The sequence below is a fragment of the Crocodylus siamensis genome, chromosome 5, assembly GCF_052110815.1.
Source record: "Crocodylus siamensis isolate JL-2025a chromosome 5, ASM5211081v1, whole genome shotgun sequence".
In the NCBI taxonomy this organism is placed as follows: Eukaryota; Metazoa; Chordata; order Crocodylia; family Crocodylidae; genus Crocodylus; species Crocodylus siamensis.
Genome location: NC_143399.1, coordinates 26,855,379 through 26,879,575, shown reverse-complemented (window position 1 = coordinate 26,879,575; position 24,197 = coordinate 26,855,379). Strand labels below are relative to the sequence as shown.

Here is a 24,197-nt window from a genome sequence, read left to right as displayed (position 1 = left end):
GGCATGGTAGAGAGCCTGAGTGTTGGCTAAACCAGAAAAGGGGGTTGGCAGTCTCAAGGGAGGCTAAACGGCTGTGAGACTCAGTGGGTAGGGCAAGGGTTTGGTCTGGCTGACCTATAGCCCATCTCCGCAAAAGGATGCGGGGCAACAACAGTTGGGGATTTGGCCAAAGGACATCAGGAACCCGTCAAGGCAGGGTGTAAGGGTGAGGTAGAGGGGAGGTGGAGCCTCGTAGAAGATCATCGTCCAGCAGTACCACAACCGAGAGGACCCCAACAGTCAGACCCCCCCCACCACCAAAGAAGATACAAAGTCGTGGCAGGAGAGATTGGGGGAGAGACTACCTAGGGGAGGGACAGCTACTCAGCAGGATCACATGGACGGACAAGCAGGTAACCTAGAACTTCTGGGGCCGTGCCGCGTGTGACCGGATGTTTGAGGCCAGATGGACACATTATCCTTTTAACAGGTTTTCTTTGCATGAAGGGCCAAATTCTGAAGAAAATAGCTGAAATTGTGGAAGTAACAGTATGAGACAGAAGCATGAAATAAAGGAAACAGTACATGCCATGCTCCAGCTCACTCAGTAAATGCTTAGCATGATAGCTGAAAGCAGATATAGTCATTCAGAGACTGAAATACATAAGTTTGTTGTATAACTGAATCATTATTAAAGCCCAAGTCTAGATATTATGAAGAAAAAATAATCAAGTAATTATTCACAACTAATAAGACATTTCATATTCCTGTGACAGACTCACATTAAATGTTCTCTCCCTCCCTTGCACTCCTAATGCATTTTTCAGAAGAGCTGTATATTAAAAACAGTACATTTTTACTAGGTATTTAGAATGTTGGATATAAATAATCAGGTTAGATAAATTATCTCATTTTGTCTCTTCAAATTTTATCTTTTCTTGTCATACGTAAAAACATTTAGCTTATTTTTTCAGCACCAGCAAAATATATCACTTCCCTTTTCTGTCTGTATAACAGAAATATAGGGAATTGTTAAAGTAGTGACAACATTGTGATCTGCTTAAAAACAACACAGAGCTTGGGATAATATAAAGGCAATCAGGACTCATAGTAGAGATGATATCTTTTATTAGAGCAACAGGATTTTTGCAAAAAAAGTCTTTAATTGCAAGCTTTCAGGCACAAATACCCTTCATCAGGCATTGGAGGAAAGACCATAAAAGTTCTGGGGAGAAATGAAAGTTCATGTTTCATAGGATTTCACAGAGGAGTCAATAGATGGAAAACTCCTCTGGGGAGTCAGTTCATAGCTGGTATCAAGCCTCTGGACATACTAGCTTCATGCCAGCTATGAACTGACTGCTGAGAGTTTTCCATCTATTGACTCCTCTGTGAAATCCTATGAAACATGAACTTTCATTTCTCCCTAGGAGAACATTTACGATCTTTTCTCCAATGCCTGATGAAGGGTGCTTGTGCCCAAAAGCTTGCAATTAAAGACTTTTTTTTGCAAAAGTCTTCTTGGTCTAATGAAAGATATCATCTCTACTATGAGTCCTGATTGCCTTTTCCTCTAGATCAATATGGCTACAACCTGGATACCTGGGATAATATTTAATAGATTGCATAGACATCAGGGCTGGAAGGGACCTCAGAAGATCATCGAGTCCAGCCCCCTGCCCAAAGGGCAGGAAGTCAGCTGGGGTCATGGGATCCCAGCAAGATAAGCATCCAATTTGCTCTTGAAGGTGTTCAAAGTAGGTGCTTGAACCACCTTCGATGGCAGGGCCGTCGATGGAAGACCGTGGGGGCTCGGACAGTAAAGAAATTCTTCCTTATGTCCAGCCTGAAATGGTCTTGCAGTAGTTTATAACCGTTCAACCTCGTCATCCCTTGGGGCACTTTGGTGAACAAATGTCCCCCAGAAACTGGTGGTCACCCTGATAAACTTATAGGTGGCCATCAGATCGCCCCTGAGCCTGCGCTTTTCCAGGCTAAAGAGTCCCATGGCTCTCAACCTGTTGTCTTAAGGTCTGTTTTCCTGACCTTTGATCATACGTGTGGCTCTTCTCTGGACTGTCTCAAGCTTCTCCACATCCTTTTTGAACTGTGGAGCCCAAAACTGGATGCAGTACTCCAGCTGCGGCCTCACCAAGGCCAAGTACAAGGGGAGAATGACGTCCTGGGATTTGCTTGAGAAGCATCTATGGATGCACGCCAGTGTTTTGGTCACTTTACTAGCCGCAGCATCGCATTGCAGGCTTATGTTCATCTTGTGGTCAATGATGACCTCCAAGTTTCTTTCTTCTGTAGTGCTAACCAACGTAGTACTGCCGAGCCTATAAGGATGCTGCAGGTTTTTTGCTCCCAAGGTGGAGAACCTTGCATTTTTCGGTGTTAACCACCATCATGTTTTTGTCCGCTTATTTGCTGAGCCTGTCCAGGTTGAATATTCAACCATAAGAGATTAATTTATGAAATGTAAAATTAAAGGAAATAGTTTCCAGGAGTCTGTTTTGGTAAGAGGCATTTCATTAACGAGTAATCTTACATTTCTCTCTCAGTTTTTATACTCGGGTAACATTTTTCTCCTAAGATTTTAAAGTATTTAGACATGGGTGAATTTCATATCCATGACAATATCTATTTTTCCACTAATAAACAACTTGTCATCATACTGGTATATCTATTTTTATATTTTCACACTGAAACGATCATTTTGGTTTTCTGTTTCCGCTGGGGGAGAGGAGCAACATTAAACTAGTCTTTCCTTGCTTTACTCACGTAATGAGTAAAATGTTTTTGTCAAAAATATGAAAACTCCTGGCTATTTTCAGTTGGACTCACTTTCCATGATCACACATCACAAGATGGTGGTTGTAATGGAAACTAGGTCCTTACTGTCATAGTTACATGGTATATATCAGTTTGTCTAGGTCAGACTTTTCCCCAGCTGAGGCCTGTGAGCAATTGCCACAGAAGCAAACTTGCTCAGCTGAGTGGTCAGTGTAGACCTTTGTGCTGGGCTCTTCTCCAGGCCTTTGGTTTGTATGTCCTGCTTTCTGTCTTTGGTTCTTTACCCTTGGCTGGTATCTTGGTTTCAGAATTTGTCCCTAACCAATGGACTGGACTGACCAGGGCCAAAAACCTTAGGATCATAGACAAATAGGGTTGGAAGGGATCTCATGAGGTCATTTAGTCCAGTCTCCTGTCCAAGGCAAGATTATTCCTGACTAAAATCTTCCCAATCAAGTGTCTGTCTAACTTGCTTTTATAAATTTCATAACTTATTTAGGTAGCCTGTACTTACCTTATCTCCAGCTGCAGTTTGAGGATGCTGTTTCTAGTTCTGTCTTTTATGGTTACAAAGAATATTCTATCTCCTGGCTCTTATAATCACCCTTCAGGTACTTGAAGGCTGTATTCAAATCTCCCCTCAGTTTTCACATCTCCAGACTAAATAATCCTAATTCTATCATTTTACATTTTGTTTTATAATTGCACAAGTATGCTAATGTTTGAGGATAGCTTCTGTATATAATATTAGTGAAAATAATATGGACAGAGTAAGATCCTCAACTGGTATAAAGTCACATATCCCAACTGTAATTAATGAACTTTTGCTATTTTCCAACAGCAGAGGATCTTTCTCAGTGTCCAGATATTCATTGTGACCTGTGGATCTAGTGAGGTGATAGCTGAAAACAATCTCTAAGTGTAACTTAAGGCAACTATTAACAGATAGTAGTGAGTGATTAAGGAAAGGACCAGATGAAAGCTAGAAGTAGGCCATCAAGGCTTTCTTTCTGTTAAGGTTTTTTTCCACCCACAACTCAGTGTATTCAGTTGCAAGTGACAGAACAAATATGCTTCCCCTGAGCTATACAGTTGCAGAAAATATAAATGTAGTCTTCTTCAGAATATATGTAATCAGGCATAGAGTCCCAGTCACTTTTAAGAATATGGTTGTGCAGCTCAGAGCATTTCCAATAATGTAATATGCTTTGTAAAGCATCTTCATATTCCTTCTTGGTGACCAATGGACAAATGTATTTATTCAAGTTGTATTTTAATAATTAGAAGATGGGACAGGGAAACATGGGTTAGAGCTTTAGGATAATTCAGTCCTCACCTCCACAACCGAAATCTTTCTACTATTTGAACTGCTCATTAAGGAAGTCAGATGCAAATTGAAGTCAGGTGCTGCTACTTAACATATACAGGCAGATGTACTAGGGCTGTGCAAAATTTCAGCAGCTGTTTTGTTTCAGAAGTGTTTTGAGCCGTTTCGGCACCTGAAACACCAAAATTGGAATGGTAACGAAAGGCTCATAAACATCTCCAAAATGAAACAAGGCATCTGAAACTTTTCAGAAAGGTTTAGGAAAATTTTGGAGTTTTGGAGCCAGGTTTGCAGGGAAACAGCTGTGTGCTGCTGCCCTGCCATGTGACTCAGCTCCGCAGGGAGCAGAGATCTGTGCCGGGAGTCTCCTTGCCACTGCTGCCCACTGCCCCAGTGATGCAGGGCTGCACAGGGTGGGTGGCAGCTGTGAGGAAACCCCGATGGGGATCTCTGCTTCCTGCAGAGCTGAGTCGCACAGCAGGGACCAGCAGGCTTGCTTTCCACTCTGCGCTGCTTCCTTGCCCCGCAACCCAGCGTGACAGGGATCAGAGAACTACATGGGGGTCTCCTTGCTTGCACAGAGGGTAGCGGCCTTCCCCCTCCCCTGGACAAGCCACCCACAGCCCTGCCCTCCTCCCTGCTGGGGCCCTGCAGCCCCCAGGGTCCCAAGCCCTGCCTGGCTGGGTAGGACCGTGCGAAGCTTGCAGCCCATTGGAAACAGATTCTGAGGAGATTCAGCCGAAACAAGACAGGACAGTGATCCGAAAAACCGAAACAAATCCCTGTCCTTTGAAACAGCTGAATCCAAAGTCGAATTGAAACACAGCCGTTTTGCACAGGCCTAATATGTACCTTTTTATTGCAACCATGTAAATCAAATTTGAAAGCAATAACTCTGGTTGTGCAAGCCACAGTAGTATCAGTTAAATGTGTAGCTGCAAAGAATATATGTTTGCAATATTGCTTGACCCATACTTGAAGGGCAGCATTGAAACCATAATTCTACTAAGGAGAGTCATGGATCAATGAGGAGATGGTCTTAAAAAGAAAATGTGGCAGACTGCTTCAGCCTCCTTCTGTTCAACATCCTGACCAACTCAAAATACAGGTTTTTTTCCCTCCCAAATCATTCCTTATAAATCTCCTTCATAAATTCTGACTCCAGCTTATATGAATGAAAAAACCTTTTTTTTCTAAATTAATAAATAACCGTACATTAATGCCAAACATTTCATTTTGTTAATGTATTGGTCTATGTATTTTATACCATCAAGATCGCAGAAGCTGAAAAAAAAATAATTTCAGATATTTCCATAGATGTAGAAGGGCTACTTCAACACCCATCTTTACATTTTTGTTATAGTGCTGTTCTCAATGTCTCTGAAAGGTAAATAATACATGACAAAATCTACTGAAGTTATGGAACCTTTGACTAGTATTTTTCTTTAAATATTAAAGATTATTTTTGAAGTTGTTTGAACTATGCACAGTTGCACACAACAATTTCCCTGTTAGAAGGGAAATATGCCATCCTCAGCCACTTTTTCTTTGAAGTCCATGCATACTAATGTTATGTAGAATTTCTTATTAACTGTGGTAGTTCAGAGTAAACTATACACAATTACTGTACTTATTATTTAATTCTGAATTAAGGGCCCAGCTCACAATTATTTTTGCTTTACGTTTGCTTATGCAACTCTCAGTATGCTTCTAAACAATTTCTTTTACATTATGGATGACTTCAGCAATACCAAAAATTAAGCACATAAGCATAAGTACATAAATAGAAATGTTCTGTGAGTATTTTCTTCAATAGATACTTTACAGTGTTGGAAAATGTCCCAAAGAAAAAGCTTATATTGATTTTCATAAAGGCAGGTGCAGGACTTGCAGTGTTTTCTTCTTTTTTTTAAGGTCCTTAAAACTTGAACAAATAGCTCTCTGAAAAAGCAAGTTAAGACAAACACAATACTTGTTTTAAATAAACTTTTAAAATGGTGTATAGCTTGATAGAAGCTGCATTTTAGCAGCGTGTCACAGCAAAAATATGTAACCAACCAATTCTCTCAAGATGCTCCAGTGACGCAGTGATCTGGTATGAGCCTTTTGTATGCCTCCAGGACAAGGGCCATCATACTGATTTTAGCAGCTTCCCTTTATAGTGTAAATTTTACCATGGGGCACATTACAAGCTGTTTTTTGAGGGACATGCCTGTTCTTTGGTAACCTGGGAATACATCACTCCAACACTTCTAAAAGACAGCTTATTCACATTTGGGATCTGGATTCATTATTGTTGATGAACTTTTATTTGTTATGAAACAAGATTAATGGATAAACAGTTTAATGAATTAGTGGGGGGAAGGGAGCCTTGGAATTCCAAATGTAGCTCTGGGACTTTGCTTGAATGCAGTAACGGGCAAAACTTAAATTGTTCTATGTGGAAGACTCTAAATATTGGTAGCGTGCCATTGTTGAAGAGTGCATTTTGATTCAGTGAAGGGCGAGAAATTGATTTAATTGATAGAGAGGTCTGTTTTATAGTAAGATGAGGCTAGAAATATATAGTGTGCTATCTGTATACATATTGATAGATATGTTCTCAGTAGGATGGGCTGTACTACTGCATTATTTTCTAATGATCTATATTTCTAATGATCACTGGTTTCATACTTTTAAAAAAAACTTGAAATACATCAGGTTCTATGGTACTAAGCGTATTATAAAAATATACGTTGTATAAAAGAAGCAAATAGAATGGAGCCTGACTAATGGAAACTGGATATAGTGAAACTCAGTTTAATACAGCAAAAATCCCAAAATGAAGTGGAACACAAATCTCAGCTTGCTTCAATGGATATTAGTTGACTTCCTTTCTGCTGATAGTGATGTTTTTCATATTGTGTCTGGGAAAAAATAAACAAAGGAAAAGGCTTTATAAATAGGTACAGATCTCATGCTTTTCAGTGGTTACAAAGCCAATCCACAGATACTCCTGCAGTTAATGCCATAGGTAGTCCTCTCCTGTGCCTTCACTGCAGAGTAGAGAGGATTACATAGAGGGGTACATGGGTGGGGGGAGTATCGTGGCCTTCTACCACCCATCGGGAATTTCCTGCGAATACGGAGCAAGTTAAAATCTAGTCAAGAACAAGTTTTGGCTTATTATTTTATTATAGAAAGTGAATGAACCGAATAATGAATCCTTGCCATTTAAGCCAACCATAATGAATGGCAAATGATGTGCTGATTAGAAAATGTGTATAGGAAAATGTGAATTACTGATACAATATACTTGCGTATAGCAGAATACTGCATCTGGGAGCAAATTAGATATTGCATTGTTTGGGATGGGATAGGAGAAGCAAACAGGAAAGAATCTATACTTTGAAACTCTGCCAATATCATTCTTTCAATACTTAGTTACACAGGTAAGAAAGAAGGCAGCTTTTATCTATGAAATGGAGGAAATTGAGCTATTAAAGGAGAATTAATATTACAACCTGATGACAACAGCTAGTGTATAGGCTTGTCTGGCATTCCCACACACATTTTTGCTTAATGGGACATCAGGTAAAGTAGACAGCCAAAATGAAAAAAACCCTCTGTCTTTATCATGGTAGGATCCAACAGCCAAACACAATGAGCCAAATAGCTTGGCAGAAACACATGGATGCCACCCAGGTTTAGAATATCTCTATTAACTTAATCCAAGAAGAGAAGAGATGTTTTCATATTCAGCTCAATAATTAATGATAACAAGGCTATTGGATCACAGACCTAACCAAAAGCCTAGCCTTGTTTTTTGTTTTGTTTTGTTTGTTTTCTTGGTGTGGCCTGTTTAACAATCTGTAAAGCCAGATCCTAAAGTGTTAACAGGACATCAGACTGAAGTAATGTGAACTTTTATAATCTGATGTTGACACCTTGATTGACAGTATTTTCTGACCTTATGGGGGGGTTAAAAAGGGAAAGTTTGTTTTAAGTGGAAGAGGGAATTTATATCAAACACCCATGCCCTGAATAATCTTAGGTAATTAGTGAGTGCCAGGGGAGGGGAAGAGAAGAAAACAATGTTTTTATTACTGCAGAGGATGGGCGTAGGTAATAAAGATCTAGTGTGTGTCTACTTACAATGAAGTCTTAAAATAAAAAACAAACTTTATTATAAGGACATGAAATTTCAAATGAAAGTATAATTGGCTTGCTTCATTTTAAGACTGCATTACTGAGCTAAAACATTATTGTTGTAACTTTATTACAAACATTTAAAATTGATCTTATTGTAAAGCAGTTTTAATTCTCTCTTGCTCTCATTCTCATTATTTGGCCTGCTATCCCCCTCAGTGCCTCATTGGCCTAGAAATGGCTTTCTATCTCTATTCCTCTTGCTACTTCTGTTCTGTTGAGTAGCACATTCTCTGCCTCTCTTGTATAGGCTCTTCACAGTTCCTTTCATAACCAGTTCAATTATCACACGCACAGAACTCTTTTTTTCCTTGAGTAGCTTTTCTAATTTTGGAACTTTCAGTCCCTAGCCAGTAGACTAATGAAGACTAGTTGGTCTTGCAACCAATACTCAAAGTAAAACGTTTTGCTAGCTATTTTCTGTATTCACTGTGGGTAAAAAATCATCCCAATTCTGAAGGCCTGCAAAAGGCCTATCATTATTTAAGCCCTCAGGGCCTAATTCACTACTTTGTTTTATGCCAGTGTAACTCACATTGGAGTAATACAGGGGTGGATCAGTGAAATTAATTCAAATGCATAAAGCACGACCAGTTGGATTCTTTACGACTCAAGCTCAGGGAAACGGGGAAAGCAAAATCTCCCTTGCTAACCTGGGTCCACAGGGTTGCAATGCCACTTTCTACTTTAGAAGAACATATTCTGTCATTTTGTCACTTGCCTGGGAATTAGGTCAATGGAGATAATGCAGAAATTCTGTACTAAGCATGTATAATGCCTCTTTTCCCCCTAAACCACATCAGCTTATATAGGCCTGTTTGGAGACCAATTTTTGGGTCCATAGGAATATAGATGGCCTCTGCTCTGTCAGCAGCTCCTACGCAGAGGACCACCAGTCCTCCAGGTCAAGAGGAATTTTACTATTAATGCAGAGCTTATATGGGCCTCAGGTACAGGATAAAGGCTTGCACAGGCAGGCATTCAGGCCTGGGTGAATTTCACTTTTGTGCCAAAGCCTGGACCTACTGACCATCAACGTGTTTTTTACACTGAGTTCTGAGAGTCTATCATTTTGGTCCTATGAAAAGTTGCAGTATTACTATGGCAACACTATTTACTTGGATTCTTGATGTTATGATTATGGAAAATTAATAGCAGATTAATGTAGCAGGGCAATGGATAGGCAGTTTGGTATAAATATAAATAAAATTATTAACATCAACATATAACTACTGTGGATAAAAAACACTTTAGTGGCTCTGCTATCATTCAGCGTGAACTGGATCCCTTAAGGTTCAACATCCTACATTTAGGACTGCAATATCTGGATACTGAGCATATCACCAGTATTTGTCTCTCTTCAGACTTTATACCACTGTCACTGTAGTTGAAGTAATGCTTCAAATGCATTGTAATTTGATGGGAAAGATGCTACTTTTTCTTTGTTTTATTAGGCTATGTGTTTTATACCTTTGCAAAGTACATTGTCAGCCTGAGGATTACATTATTTGTTGCACTGGAGAGTAAAATGAGCATGAGCTCATTATCTAAAAGGTAGTTTTAGTTTACAAACTACATACTGAAAAGCCAGCATTGGGCAATCTGCAAAACACAAAGCTCTATGAATAACCAAATCACATACCCAGCAGGAAGAAATGTTACTGCAGCCTGGGGAAGTATGAGGAGGCAGGTTACTGGAGATACCTGGTCAGGTGTATTTAAAATACATAAGTGAATAAGTCTCTGCAAGACAGACCCCAAATAGGAAAACCAGAAATTGTGATGAAAGAGGGAGAAGTCAAACCTAACCTCCCTGTAAATCAAGGATTTAAAGCTTGCAACATAACTACCATCTAATGAGCTGGTCCAAAATTGAAGAATTTGACGGCAACCATTTAAAATGTATTGAAACAAGTGAGCAGCCACAAAGTTCTTTTAAGTGAATGAACTAGAATTTAACATCCCTAGATTATGTTAACATCCCCTTTACATTCCATATGGGAGATCTAGAGGAAGACATGTCTACTGAGAAGAAAAAGTGGGGGTACTTGGGGAACAAGTTGCCAAAATAACATCAGGCTCTTTGGATTTCCCTAGAGTTAAAAAGGCTCAGCCCCTATGGTGCAGTTTGGAAAATGTCTCCCAGCATGGCTTTCAAATTACACTCTGTCTCCCCTCCTAATTAAAGAAGTGAACTGCAACTACAATAGATAAATTTAGGGCAGATGTTAAAAAGCATGGGAAAACTATTGCTAATTTGGCATGGAACTAACCAACCATCTGTACAGTAGTAACAACATGTTTCACTCATTTCAAGACCTGCAAAGTAAACACAGTGTCTACAACTTTGGTCCTGTTTCTTTACTTACTTTCAGCTATGCAGAATGGCACCTGCATTTAATATTCAAATCAGAGAATGCTTCACCAATTAACACCCTCCTACTTAATCCAAGACAAGCTTCTTCACATTCTTTATCTAAAGCTGATTTGGCTAACACTCTACTCTGACTACACCAAATAGATAAAAGGCTAATTGCAAAATCTAGATGGAGGTGAGAGGAACTTAACAATTAAAATCTTTCTCAAAGACTGTGAAATATATTTGAAAAATATTAAGACTGTCACTGATGGCTGCGGATTTCCTGTGTATTAATTTTCATCAGTGAGCTAGCTGGTAACTGGGGGAATGGAGGGAGGGAATACCTCTTGGAACAGCTGTGGTGAAATCAGTGGCTCAGAAGTAAGGCAAAGAGGTTAAGAGTTTCAGTCATTTTATAGGATAGTGGGGACCAACATTTTGGACAGGCGTGCCAGAAGCTAAGCCCTGCACTCTCCTGAGTGCCATTCTGATTTCCTTCCCCTGTATGATCTGCCGCTCTGCTTTCCACTCCATTTTCTGTGCTTCCTGTCTGATCTACTGCTCTGCTTTCGGGTCTCTGCCCTATCTGCCACAGTTCTCTTTGCTTCCTCTCTGATCTACTAGTGCCACACACAAAGGTTGCCTGTGCCACTTTTCATAGTTTCATAGTTTGTAGGGTTGGAAGGGACCTGAGCAGATCATCTAGTCCGACCCCCTGCCATGGCAGGAAAGAGTACTGGGGTCAAACGACCCCACCAAGGTGTTCGTCTAGCCTGGTCTTAAAGAACCCCAGGGTAGGAGCCTGCACCACTTCTCTTGGAAGCTGGTTCCAGACCCTAGCCACCCTGACCGTGAAGTAGCACCTCCTGATATCCAGCCTAAACCTACCCTCTGCCAGCTTGTGACCGTTATTCCTGGTCACTCCTGGCAGTGCTCTGGGGAACAGGGACTTCCCCAGTGCCTGCTGGTCCCTCCGACTAGTTTGTAACAGGCCACTAGATCCCCCCTCAGCCTTCTCTCGTGAAGGCTGAAAAGGTTCAGGTCCCGTAGCCTCTCCTTGTAGGGCCTGCCCTGCTGCCCCCTGACCATGCGAGTGGCCTCCTCTGGACTCTCTCTATGTTGTCCACATCCCTCTTGAAGTGCGGTGCCCAGAACTGGACGCAGTACTCCAGCTGGGGCCTGACCAGTGCCACATAGAGGGGGAGGATCACCTCCTTGGACCTGCTTGAGATGTATCTGTGGATGCATGACAAGGTACGGTTGGCCTTCCTGACTGCATCCCCACGTTGCCGGCCCATGTTCATCTTGGAGTCAATGATGACTCCAAGATCCTTTTCTGCCTCTGCACTGATGTGCAGGGAGTTCCCCAGCCTGTAGGTATGGTGCTGGTTCTTCCTCCCCAGGTACATCACCTTGCACTTGTCAGTGTTGAATCCCATCCTATTCTCCTCTGCCCACCCTTGTAACCTGTCTAGGTCCGATTGTAGCCTATTGCTCCCTTCTAGCATGCCCACATCCCCCAACATCTTAGTGTCATCAACAAATTTGAACATTGTGCTTTTTACCCCCTCGTCCAAGTCGCTGATGAAGATGTTGAATAGTGAAGACCCGAGGACCGAGCCCTGCAGAACCCCACTGCCCACATCCCTCCAGGCTGAAAATGACCCATTCACCACCACTCTCTGGGTGCGACCCTCCAGCCAGTTGGCGACCCAATTGACTATGTGGGTGTCGACACCACAGTCCCCCAGTTTCTTAATGAGAACAGTGTGAGAGACAGTGTCGAAGGCCTTCTGAAAGTCCAGGAAGACTGTCCACTGCTACCCCTGCATCTAATGATTTGGTGATCTGATTGTAAAAGGCCACCAGGTCGGTCTGACAGGACCTGCCACTGATGAACCTGTGTTGGGTGCCCCTAAGCATGAAATCTCCTGCTGGCCTCTCATGGATGTGTGCCAGCATAATTTTCTCAAACAGCTTGCCTAGGATCGAAGTAAGACTAACTGGCCTATAGTTTCCCGGGTCCTCCTTCTTACCCTTTTTGAAGATGGGAACCACGTTGGCCCTCTTCCAGTCCTCTGGCACCACACCAGAGCAACGTAAGTGCTCGTAAAGCCTTGCCAGGGGTCTCGCAATGACCTCAGCCAATTCCTTTAGTACTCTAGGGTGGAGATCGTTTGGACTGGCTTACTTGAATACGTCCAGTCCCTCCAGAAGTTTCCTAACTAGTTCCTCACTAACCCTTGGCCTAGGTGTGCCTCCCCTGGGGCCCGAGGGGGCCCAGCAGGGGGGTGGCTGTTCGGGTCTCTGCTTAGGAAGATGGAGGCAAAGAAATCGTACTGAGTACTATTTCATGGGACATCTGCTAAAGACTTGGGGGACATGACATTTTATCCATTAATAGACAATTTGTTAGGGATTATTAATTCTCGAACAGTTTTGATCAGAAGACAGCAAAAGAGTGACTGCAATCCTTAGGAGGAGCTGTTCTGGAGAGAAAGGAAAGTCCCTACCCAGGGGGAGAAAAAAAAAGACAAGAGTTTGATAATAGCTTGTAAAAACAGAGATTCTGAGCATAGCTAGGGAGACGCATGGAGATATTGTGAAAGGTTTGACAGCAAATAAAGAGACGGGGCATGATTTTGTAGCAAGAAGGTCTTATTTAACTGAGAGATCAGCCATTGTCAAAGAAAGCTGCCTTGGACCTGGAAAAGAGTGATCTAGAACTTCTTAGATGATTCTGAAATAAACCTAGGGTAAGAAAACTGAGGAAGGGAAATGCAAGTGTTTTATATGGATCTCTTTGTTATCTGATATATTTATTTAACTTTGTGTATTTCTTGTGTTATTTAAAGATTAGTGTATTTTTAAGCTTATCTATTAGTTTGCTTTCAACTGTCAGGATTTTGAAGCGTGAACTGGAAACCCTAAGCACGCACATAGGTAGACCTATTGGGAAAGAAACTTAAAGCTCTGGTTGTATTTTCAGAATCAGCACTGGTCTTGGGTCTAAGACAAGTAGGGGAGGAGCATGAAGGGGTGAAAAACCTGCTAAATAGGGCGTGTCTACACATACATTTATGTGTGCCTAAAACTTAATGTGCATTTGCCTAATGTGCATTAGGGCAATTTAGCTGCGCATCTACTCTTGCCCGCACTAAGGTGCATTGATGTCGTGTGCAGATTGATTTAAGACTAAAGTTAATCCCGTCAGTTGACAGACACAGCGTTAATGCGCCTTAGTGCATCTACATGCATGTTAAGAAGCTTTAGCTATGTGCGCCTAAATTTGATACTCGCTTTGCTAATCTCACTGTCATCATGCTGGATTGAGATGGTGCATGAGGCTGGTATGCAGCTAGACTCAGGGCACTGGGTCTGACCTGGCACATGGCTTCAGACCTGGTGTGCCAAGTCTGACACTACAAATTACTGGCCCTGGAGCCATGTGCTGGGTCAGATGCAGTGTGCTGAGTCTGGGACTGCAAACCACGTGTGGAGTCATGTGCTGGGTCCAAGCCTGTACACTGCCTCTGGGGCTGTGCGCTGAGCCTGAGCCCATGTAGCAAGCTTTGGGCTATGTGCTAGCTCTGGAGCTATGTCAAGTCTGACCCAATGTGCTGTCTCTGGGGCTGTGTGTTGAGCCTGGTACCCTGAAAAGGTTATGAGTACAGCACCATAACTGTGATAGCTGATAGCTGCTGAAGGAATGCCACAGAGAGGTTGCTCTCAAGGCAGATCCAGTCCCCAGCTATCTGCAGGCTTACAGAGCTGCAAATATGGTGTAGGGTGGTCCTGCTAGGAAAGGAATCTGCTGCTAAGACAGACAATTAAAAAGGCTATGGAGATAGAGTCCAAATTGAACCCCATAGTACTATAATTTTTGCATATAGCACACTCCATATATAGCACACATTTTGATTTTGAATGAGAGTTTGAAGAAAAAAATATCTATGCTGGAGGTAAATGAGTGGCAGCAACTAGGGAACTGAGCCTATTCCTGTGACTGCTGCCAGATCTGGGTTCAGGTCTGATCCTATGCACTGGCTCTGGTTCTGTCAGGTCAAACCCACTGCACCAAGTCCAGGACTGCATGCCAGGTCTGCAGCCAGCTGTGAGGACCAGAGGTTCTGCATAAATCTTCCTCTACAGTAGCACCAGATTTACATCTGATGAAGAAATAGATTAAGTCATCTTTGTCACAGTTCAAGAGAGCCAAAGTGGAACCCCAGTTTTGGTCCAGGGGAGGAGGATTCGGGGTATATGTATGTCACTTATGCAGTGCTCAGCTCTGCAATATGGGTATGTGTTAGGGAACTGAGGAAGGGACAAGGCTGAGGGATCCAATGTTGTGTGTCCCTGAGCTACTGCTGGGAGTCAAGACGACTTAAATATGTATGAACAGTATCTTGCTTGGTTATCAAGGCTAGGGGCTACTCCTTTGTGCTTATCAGTAAGGTAGCTCTGTTCCACATTCAGCACGATGACAAAGATTATCTCAAATACTATGTTTTCAGCATTTCTCAGTCATTAGCTTTATAGTACACAATCCCAACAGCACACTGCTATTTAAAATCAGAAAGCAACAGCTTATTGCTTAAAATAAAATGCTTAGCTCTGCTGAATCAAAAAAAAAAGTTTTTTTCTTCCCATCTTCTCACATTGCCTTTCCTTCTGCTCCTCATTATCCAGATTGCAAAACTCTTGTTTGATTTTTGGGAAGATCTGTGCCCTCACCAAAACAATTTTTGCTAACTCAAAGCATTATCTTGTGACACACAAAGCTGAAACACATCTGTCAGCACTCCGGTGCTGGTCACCTCATAAACATCTGATTGTGATTTCACAAACAAAACTATTTCTCCAGTGACTTGAAAATTCTGTAAATGGGCAGTGGGAGAGTAGCTGTGATCAGTGCTGGATTAAACACAGGAAGTTAAACTGCCACGTAAATCTTTTTATGGTGATTTATTGAAAGGCCAAGAAATAAGGCTAAATAAAAAAAATAAACAGTTTAAAGGAGATTGTTCATTCTTGTGCATGTCTAATAATCAGTCAAACTTTGTAGTCTGTCAGGCTGTTTTGTAAATTTATTCTTCAGTTAATTTTCACTCAGGCAAATGGGTGAGAAAACATATTGCCTACTTTCTTCCTGTGATGGAATAGGTTGACGTGGGGCTGTACCAAACCTCACTGAAATCAATAGAAAGATATTTCTGTTTGACCTGAGCAGGCTTTAAAATTCTTCTAATCGCAGTATAATCTGTGTGTATCTTTTGAAAAAAGCAGTTTTTGAATGAGATCTCATATAGTAAATTGGAATGTTATCCCTGTTTTTATAAATAAATAAAGTTTGTTCTCCTTGGACATCTTTGTATTGTTATCTGTTTGATTTCCTATGCCTTTTAGTTCAGCCTTTGTAAATATATACTGTATCTTTTTGCTGCCGTTATCTATTGATTTACTTCTGTCATTCCACTTTTATTAGTCTTTTTCCTTAGAAGTATATATATGTAGATGTTTGCCCTTATTTTTTCTGCATACTTCTCATTTGTGACCACTGCATGCAGTACACATTCTATTTATTGAACTTATACCTTGCTTGTGTGCTGTGAACTATAAGAAAAGATTTGCATGTTACATACTTCTTATCTTGTGAGCTTGCAGTCCTTTATTTCCTGTGTGCTGCAACCTCAATAGTCTTGCATTCTTTTTATAGAATTCTATATTCATCCGTTTATGGAGTGGGACAGATGTATGGTATTGTATGCAGGAAAAAAAGATATATATATATACATACATCTCTCCATTTATTGGCAGGGATTCTCCTGTGAGTTACTTTGATTATTTAACTGACTGCTTTATGACTAGAATACCTGGACATTTATCCTAGGGTAATTTTGAGCAACAGAGTTTTCTTACAATAGGCAGATAGAGTGCAGTAAATACAATAGTGCCTGGGTTGTCTGTTCTTTGTGTGTATAAACTGCAAAAATATTTTTATAGTCTGTCTCTATGTTCATCTTTTTTGCCCTGTTTTGATGGGTTGTAACCTACAACATTTAGTATTTGCAAAATGACTTTGATGGCAGTTTTTTCTATATGACACACTCCCTCTTTGTAGCTCTGTAGAGCACATTACACCAATCAGCACACTGGTGCTGTAACTGAAGGTATAACTGGTTTTATAGGTTTTCTGTAGACTTTTATTACAGCTGTGACATTAGATTGATGGACTGTTTCCATCTTGTTCCTTGTCAACTATACACTGACAGTGTGATGGATGCATGACAGTGCCACTGTAGGGAGAACGCTGCTGCAATAACAATGGTTTAAACAGTGAGGAGCCTTTACCCTCTTAAAATTATCTTTAATTTATTTTAATCTAAAACTTAAAAGAATCTAATGCCCTAAGAACAGAGAAATAAGGAAGACAGTTGGTTTGTAAAGTGATGTGAGAATGATGACAGTCACTCTTGGAGGTCCAATTAGGGCAATTCTCGGCTTTAGAGGCAGAAGTCCTCCAGGAAGCTTTCAAAGGAGAGAATATTGTTATGCTCTAGACAAAGTCAAAGGTTAGCATGGCTAGAAAGAAGATTTACTCTCCATTGAGGGAGGAGGGGAAGAAGGGCTTGCTCTCTCACAGCAGGGAGTACCCAGGTTTTGCCTGAGGAGAAGGATGAACTTGCCAGGGAGCGGGCTTTTGGAGGCTGTGTCAGAAAAATGCTCTCTGAGACAAGCCAGCCTTTCCTTTGAACACTTAAAGGTTTAAGGTTTATTTACTATTTCAAAGAACTAGTGGTGTCCTCTCTAGAGAGATGAGAGAAAGTGAAAGGGAATATTTGCAGTCCTGTTTTAACCTTTGAAATGCCATCAATGATTGCATTAAGTCGGTGGCTTGTTTCTCAGCACAGTGAGAGAGGTTCAAGATATCACGCAAAAGATGCCAGGCTTATGTATAGCTAATGCTGCAGTCATAGCATGGCCAGAGTGCTAATAAAGGGAGGAGGGCAAGCAAGGAACTGAAGAGAGAGAGGTGTCAGTGACAGACAAAGGTCTCTAAAGTTCAGATGTTCAGCTGTCAGCCTGAGATCTTCAGCTGGCATGGCAGCCAAGTGAGCTAGACCAAGCAGTAGGTCAATCAAAATAGAAACCTGTTAGCTAGGCAGGAGTGTAATAAGTCTGGAGGGTCTATCTGTCTAATTTATTGAGTTTTTAAACAACACCCCTCACCACGGTATGAGAGTACATCACCCTCAGAAGTAATCCTAAGACATGCACTTGCTAGAGCTGGGCAAATCCTGCAAAACATATTTTTACCTGAATTATTAAAGTAATCCATTTTGACTATCTTTGCACCCTCTGTGTGCTCCTTTTCTGTTAATATTATAGGCAGTGATCCAACCCGACTGAAAGTGATGGAGAGAGTCAGTGGATCTGGGGCAAGCCACCAGTGAACAAGTTTGCAGTCAGGACAGTTCTGGGGAGCAGCCAATTGTAAGTGAATACAGGCGAATCTTTAAAAAATGAATTTTGAGATTGTGGAAAAGAGCATTGACAGAACAAGCCAGAATTTGACATTTATCTAATCTATGAACCAAAAACAGGAACATACTATATTACCTGTGCATCTGATCAAATGTATCCAGCACAGATCAAATTTTGAATATTGAATACCAAAAATACACAGTTCTTGTATGCAATCTAAATACTAAGAATTATCAATAGAAATTATTAGAGTAATGCATGGTTTTATTACATTTCTGATCTGCTTGCAAACTGAAAAAGAAAAATTAATTTGATACATTATTAATTAAGACTTATTCACCCCGCTCTATTTGTTGGAATTGTTTTTTTAAATGTTAAAATATCTGTGGGCCTCAAATATATGATCAGTTTATGCATAAACCAAAGGCTTTCTAATAAAAATGTATATTGACTGCACATTTTTTCGGAAGGATAATGGAACAAGTATGGTTTTGCAAACAATATGGGGATGAGACTCCCACTTAAAGACATTCAAATATGGCTAATTTGCATAGACTTAGTTCATTCTACTGATGTTAGGAGAGTTCCATCTGCTTATATCAGGCCTGTATTTAGCTTAATATGACTCGTACATAGATGTCTTAAATAAAAGATAAGGTGTACATCCAGAGTCTTTGAATATATATTGACAAAAAGTGGAATTGATCTAAAACCAAGTTAGTGTTGAAGTGAGATCTTAAAGAAGACATGCCAGGACTGAAAGCCTTTGATAGCAGGGGTAATGAAGGAACAGAGAATAATGAATCTTAGTCTCACAGAGCTGATGACCTGGAAAACCAAGCCAAGATGTGCAGCTGCTAAGTGGTAGGAATTCACAAACCCTGAAGAGGCATATACTTTTCACTTACTGTCTCACAGTTCTGAGCCATACATAGTCAGGAGATGTTTCTCAACCTCAAGGGTTACTCAAAATCATTCTGCAGCAAGGATTACTAGAAGACACAGGGAAACATTTGATTCAAACGGAGATTTGTTAAATAGTGAAGATTTTTCATTCTGAACAGTTTCAAAGATTAAAATAAAGATACTTCCTATGCAAATATTCTGTACTGCATAGTGATCATTTCCCTTTGTTTCTTCCAGTTTAGTTTAGGTGCGATGCGTTATAATACTGTAGCAGGGCACTTGTAGAGTGAGATACTGTGATCTATTTGGATAAGATCTATGCAAAAGATTTGTTTATTGGTGCTTTTAAATATGATGGTAATGTATTTGTTGAACACTTATCCTGTGCCACAGTAATATGGCGGCAATGGACAGAGAATTAAGCAGGCTTTGGTTTGGTAGCTAGGGTAAAAACTGACTTTTAAAATGACTTACATTCTCAACGATAAATTGATTTGTGACAGCCTCTAAAAACTGATGTCACAGGAAACCAATGGTTCTCAAACATGGGGAGTCAGACCTGCAGCCAGTGTAAATTGGCATAGCACCACTGAAGTCAGTAGAGTTATGTCAACATACACCATCTAGGGAACTGGACCAATATACACAAAGTAAAGATAAGTTCAACACAAGCTGAGTAGGAAAGCAGTCAGTAGCATGGGTAGGATGAGAGCAAGACTATAGAGAATACTGTCTCAGTAGGAAGCTACATGCTCTTTCTGTGCTTCTGAGAATTGCTTCAAGTCTGTAACAGTAATACTTATGCCAAGAACAATGCCTGAAATTCCTTTCGTGATATAAATCTTCTTGCTGTCTTGTGGTAAATTTCTTGAAATGCTTTGTGTGCCAAGATTTGCTTTAACTTCTTCATCTCAAATCAATGCTAGCCAAAAGCCCAGTGTTAACGTGAAAAAGGGATTAAGAGCACACATATACAAATGCTCAGATTTGTTTTAAATTTAAGATTAACTCTTCATTTCCTGGCTCTTAATTATTATCTTTTTATTCACTCTAACTTCCCTATAAATATTCTTAATCTTATATTTTTTGTGTCTCATCTTAACCTCTCTTTTTTGATATCTTATATTCAGAATTTATCCTGTAAACTGTTGTGTAGCCCAGAATGTCTAGAAATCAAGGACCATCAAATTCCTGAAATGTTCAGAATTTGTTCTGCTGTGAAAATATGATGTGGTGTTTATGGGTGGTGTTCTGGTTTCCCCACTATTGACATTTTCATTTTAATATTGAATTTAATGCATTTTTAAGGGAAGATTCCATTTTGGTAATATTAAAATGAAACATGGGGCTTTAGATTTCTTAGATATTTGTTTTGAATTGTGTAAATTAACAGAGGAATGGTTTACTTATTAATGTAGCTCTATGGGCAAATGTCTAAATTTAAATTGATTTATATGGGTGAGTTTATACAAAGGATACATTTCCCCCACTTCACATCTGTTGTATTAGTCTGGAAGTGTATGAGAAGAAGCAAAAATATATTCACAGTTGCAACTAATATTTTAGATTGCACATGGAGGCAAACTTCTGCAGGAAAGTCAGAATTCTACTAACACTTGGCAGATGTTACACTTGAGACATAATTAACTGATAAATGACATGATAAAATGAGGAATAGACTACAAAGTTTTTGCACATATTTTATGTAATAAATTTTTGGCTGGTTCCTATTAGTCTTTTAATTGAATAGGTGGACCCTCTGGAGGAAATGGGAGCACCTTTTAAGACATCTCTGTGATCTAAAGGCTGGGAGCGCCCCTCAGCTGATTGGAGCTCCCAGCTACAGGAGCTCATGGTGCGCTTCCCCGCCTGGGTATTCAACTAATCGTAACTCACAGCAGGGGGAGCACAGGGAGCCAGCATTGCTACTTCCCAGTGCAGGGGGATCCCAGGATCGGGCTTCCCTTGCACCAGCAATATGGAGCGATGACATCCAGTGCTGGATCCCCCAGTTGTGCCTCTTGCTATGTACATATGGCAAAGCAAGAAGCATGATTATTGGGATCCTGTATCAGATCCCATTGGACCTTACTTTGACATCTGTCAGAGGCCTAAGACAACAGTCTGATATTGCCTTGATTGATATTTTAGTAACTTGAATCTCATTTTCACATTTACAGAAAGGTAACCTTTTTTTTTTTTTTTTTTTTGGAAAACAGCTAAAAGTGTGAGATTCTGGAGCCCATGATGATACTCAAATTTCCATAGCAAAAAAACAGATGCTGAACTTCCTTTTTTGAACTGAAGGACTGAAATGTTATGCCTTGAGGAATCTATTGAAGAATGTTGCATAGTTTCTTAGGACAGAATGAATCAAATCTGTCAAGGATTACATGTTTACTATCTAAGTAGAGTACTTTAGCTTTGTTCAAATAGTAAGTAGATCATTAATGATAAAAAAGGCATAGCTATCAAGGACTTATCTAGAATTATTTACAGTATAAATTCAGTTAATTTTTTCTCATTCATCTATCAAGTAAGGTAGCTTACTGAGTTGTTCTTCTACCATTACAACATGTATACTAGGGGTGTGTGAAATGGGCCACATATGATTCGGATTCGGATTCAGCCTGAATTGGGGACAGTGATTCAATTAGCTGATTCAGATTGCTATCCCCAATTTGATTTGGCCAATCTGAAGATTTGATGCTGATTTGGAGAATCAGCTATTCGACCATAGAAACAGCTTTAAATGTTTTTTCTACATACCTCGAGGTACCAGACATGGCTTGTGAATGCTGTGATTCTGGGGTGGATGGATCATCCCACCGAAGCATAGCTTCTGCCCCTCCCCTCCCCGCATACTCAGTGGTGAACCTGGAAGTGGACCGGAAGTACTTTTGGTCCACTTCTGGGCCCAACGCCAAGTGCACTGCCCCCCACCCCAGCTCAGTGATTGGCCATAGGGGGAAGCTGAGTGCCCCCCCAGACTAAGGAGGCACCAGTCACTGAGCTGGGGGAATGGGGGCGGGGGGGCAGGCAGTGTGCTCCCAAGCAGACCTGGAATTGGACCGGAAGTCCGTCTGGTCCACTTCCAGGTCGGCTGCTAAGCGCACTGGGGAACCACCTGCACTCTTGTGGGATGCTTCATCCACCCCACCATCACAGCATTCATGAGCTGCCTGGTACCTTGAGGTATGTGGAAAAAATACTTAAAGCTGAGATCTTCAGCTGGCATGGCAGATTCAGAGATTTGGCCACCGAATCGGGCTGAATCTCCACTGAATCGGGCTGAATCTACGCCGAATTGAATCAGGGACCAAAGCTTCACACAGTCCTAATGTATAGACATTTGATTTGCTTTCAGTCTTTACTTATAAAAGTCACAGTGAAAAATGTATATTTTAAGCTTCTTTTGTATAAAGAACACCTTGTTATTACCTCATAAACGACTCTACAGTGATGCTCTGATAAACCCTTGGAGTAAAATCTTTTCCTTTTGTTGGCATCACTGTCTTAATTCCAGAGATGCTAGTATATCTTGGGATGGTCTGGTGAGGTAGGAAAAAGTCCTTCCTTCTCTTCAACCATGGGCTAACATCTGAGGTGACTTGTAGCTGCCAAGGCAGACCTATGGCAGGGGATGGTAGATCTGTGTAGTTCTAGATCTACTTTACCCATTTCTTTTCTTTCCAAAAAATCCTATGAGGTTGTGTTTTTGAAAGAGCTTCATGACATAACTGGATTATGATTTCCAATAATTTTACCCTCCTCATTCCCTCTGAGTACCTTAGTAACATCCATTCTTCTCTGTGTGTGGTTCTCCATGCCTACAGAGAAGGATGTCTATTTTTTTTTTACTTTATAGGTCTAACATGGGAATTTGACAAGGATGCAAAAGTTTGCCCAGAGTTGAACTGACAGATATTGAAGTGAACCCATTTAAAAATATTTTTGGTAGGCTTCTCATTCCTAGCGTGGGCCAAGAAAAGAAAGAGAATCTAGTTTCTAGAACAAAGGAAGTTTGGCTAGGTCTGGAGGAAGACCTGGACTTCTTGACGCTTATCTAAACAGAATTACGCTCTTAGAGGTTCCGTAATAGTTGTTAGTTACTTCCCTTCCCAAAGAAGGCAGGTACTGCTATAAAAGGTGCAGAACCTGCTGGAATCCTTTTTTCAGCTATAATAAACTTTTTTTTTCTGGTTTACATCTAGAAGATCCATATGGTTAAATCAATCCATCAGATTTCCTTGTAATAATAGAAAGGGCTACCTAAAGGTTTCTTTCTTAAACAAATTCCATATATAGTTAATCTGTTCCCAGGTACCATTTTAAGGTTAATATTAAGGTTAAAATTAAAATTAGACTTATGACTCTGTCTTTACTTTTTTGCTCAATCGGTTTGTATGAAATCAATCAGATCTACTTTACTGATGAAATTACTTCTTTCTTATCCTATTTTTTCAATGTTTTTACTCCTTCTAGTCCATTAAGAATGTAGCATAAAAAGGAAGGAAATAATTAAGGCAGCAAAGTGAAAACTGGATTTTTCTTCCTAATGCATCATCCAAACATTGTTTAGTAAATAGCAATCAGTTACAGCTGTGGAGTTGTAGTTGATACAAAAAGGTTGTTCCCACATAACTGAGGACATTATCAGCCTTAGTACTTTTAACAATGATGCATGAGAAATGATGCATCTTGACCATTTGAACTTAGGTTCACTTTGCAGAGCTGGCCCTCAGAATAGTCAGAAGGCAGAGTAGATAGGCACCTTTATAGACTCATATATAGCTGAGCACAAGCTTTTATGAATCCAAGTTCAGATGCTGTGAAAGGACATGCAGAGAGAAGAGTATAAGGAGAGAGAAATTAGAATCTAAAAGACAAATGGGGGGGGAGAGAGCTAGCAGGGAGAAGGAGGAGGGGGACAGTGCTAAGAGAGAAGAGCTGGGAGAGAAATGAGCTCTAAATTCATAGGAAAAAAAAGGGGGTCCACGTAATGAGATAAGGTTCCGTAGTCCCTGTATAAACCTTACTTAACACAGTCCGGTTTGTGCGTGATTTCTTGTTCCACAGTTTCCATTTGAACTAGTTTTTAAATATTTTTTGCCTGACAACAGCAAACTTGAAGTCAGTGATAGAGTGTTCAAG

At 40.5% G+C, this 24,197-nt stretch overlaps 1 long non-coding RNA gene across 1 annotated transcript in view; it reads left to right on the top strand.

Annotated features, from left to right (window-relative positions):
• LOC149863621 (uncharacterized) overlaps positions 1 to 24,197 on the top strand; it is a 729,305-nt gene that overhangs the window by 371,720 nt on the left and 333,388 nt on the right. The window contains exon 5 of the long non-coding RNA XR_016442472.1: positions 18,042 to 18,146. This is a non-coding gene — a long non-coding RNA (uncharacterized LOC149863621). The remainder of the gene's footprint in view (positions 1 to 18,041; positions 18,147 to 24,197) is intronic.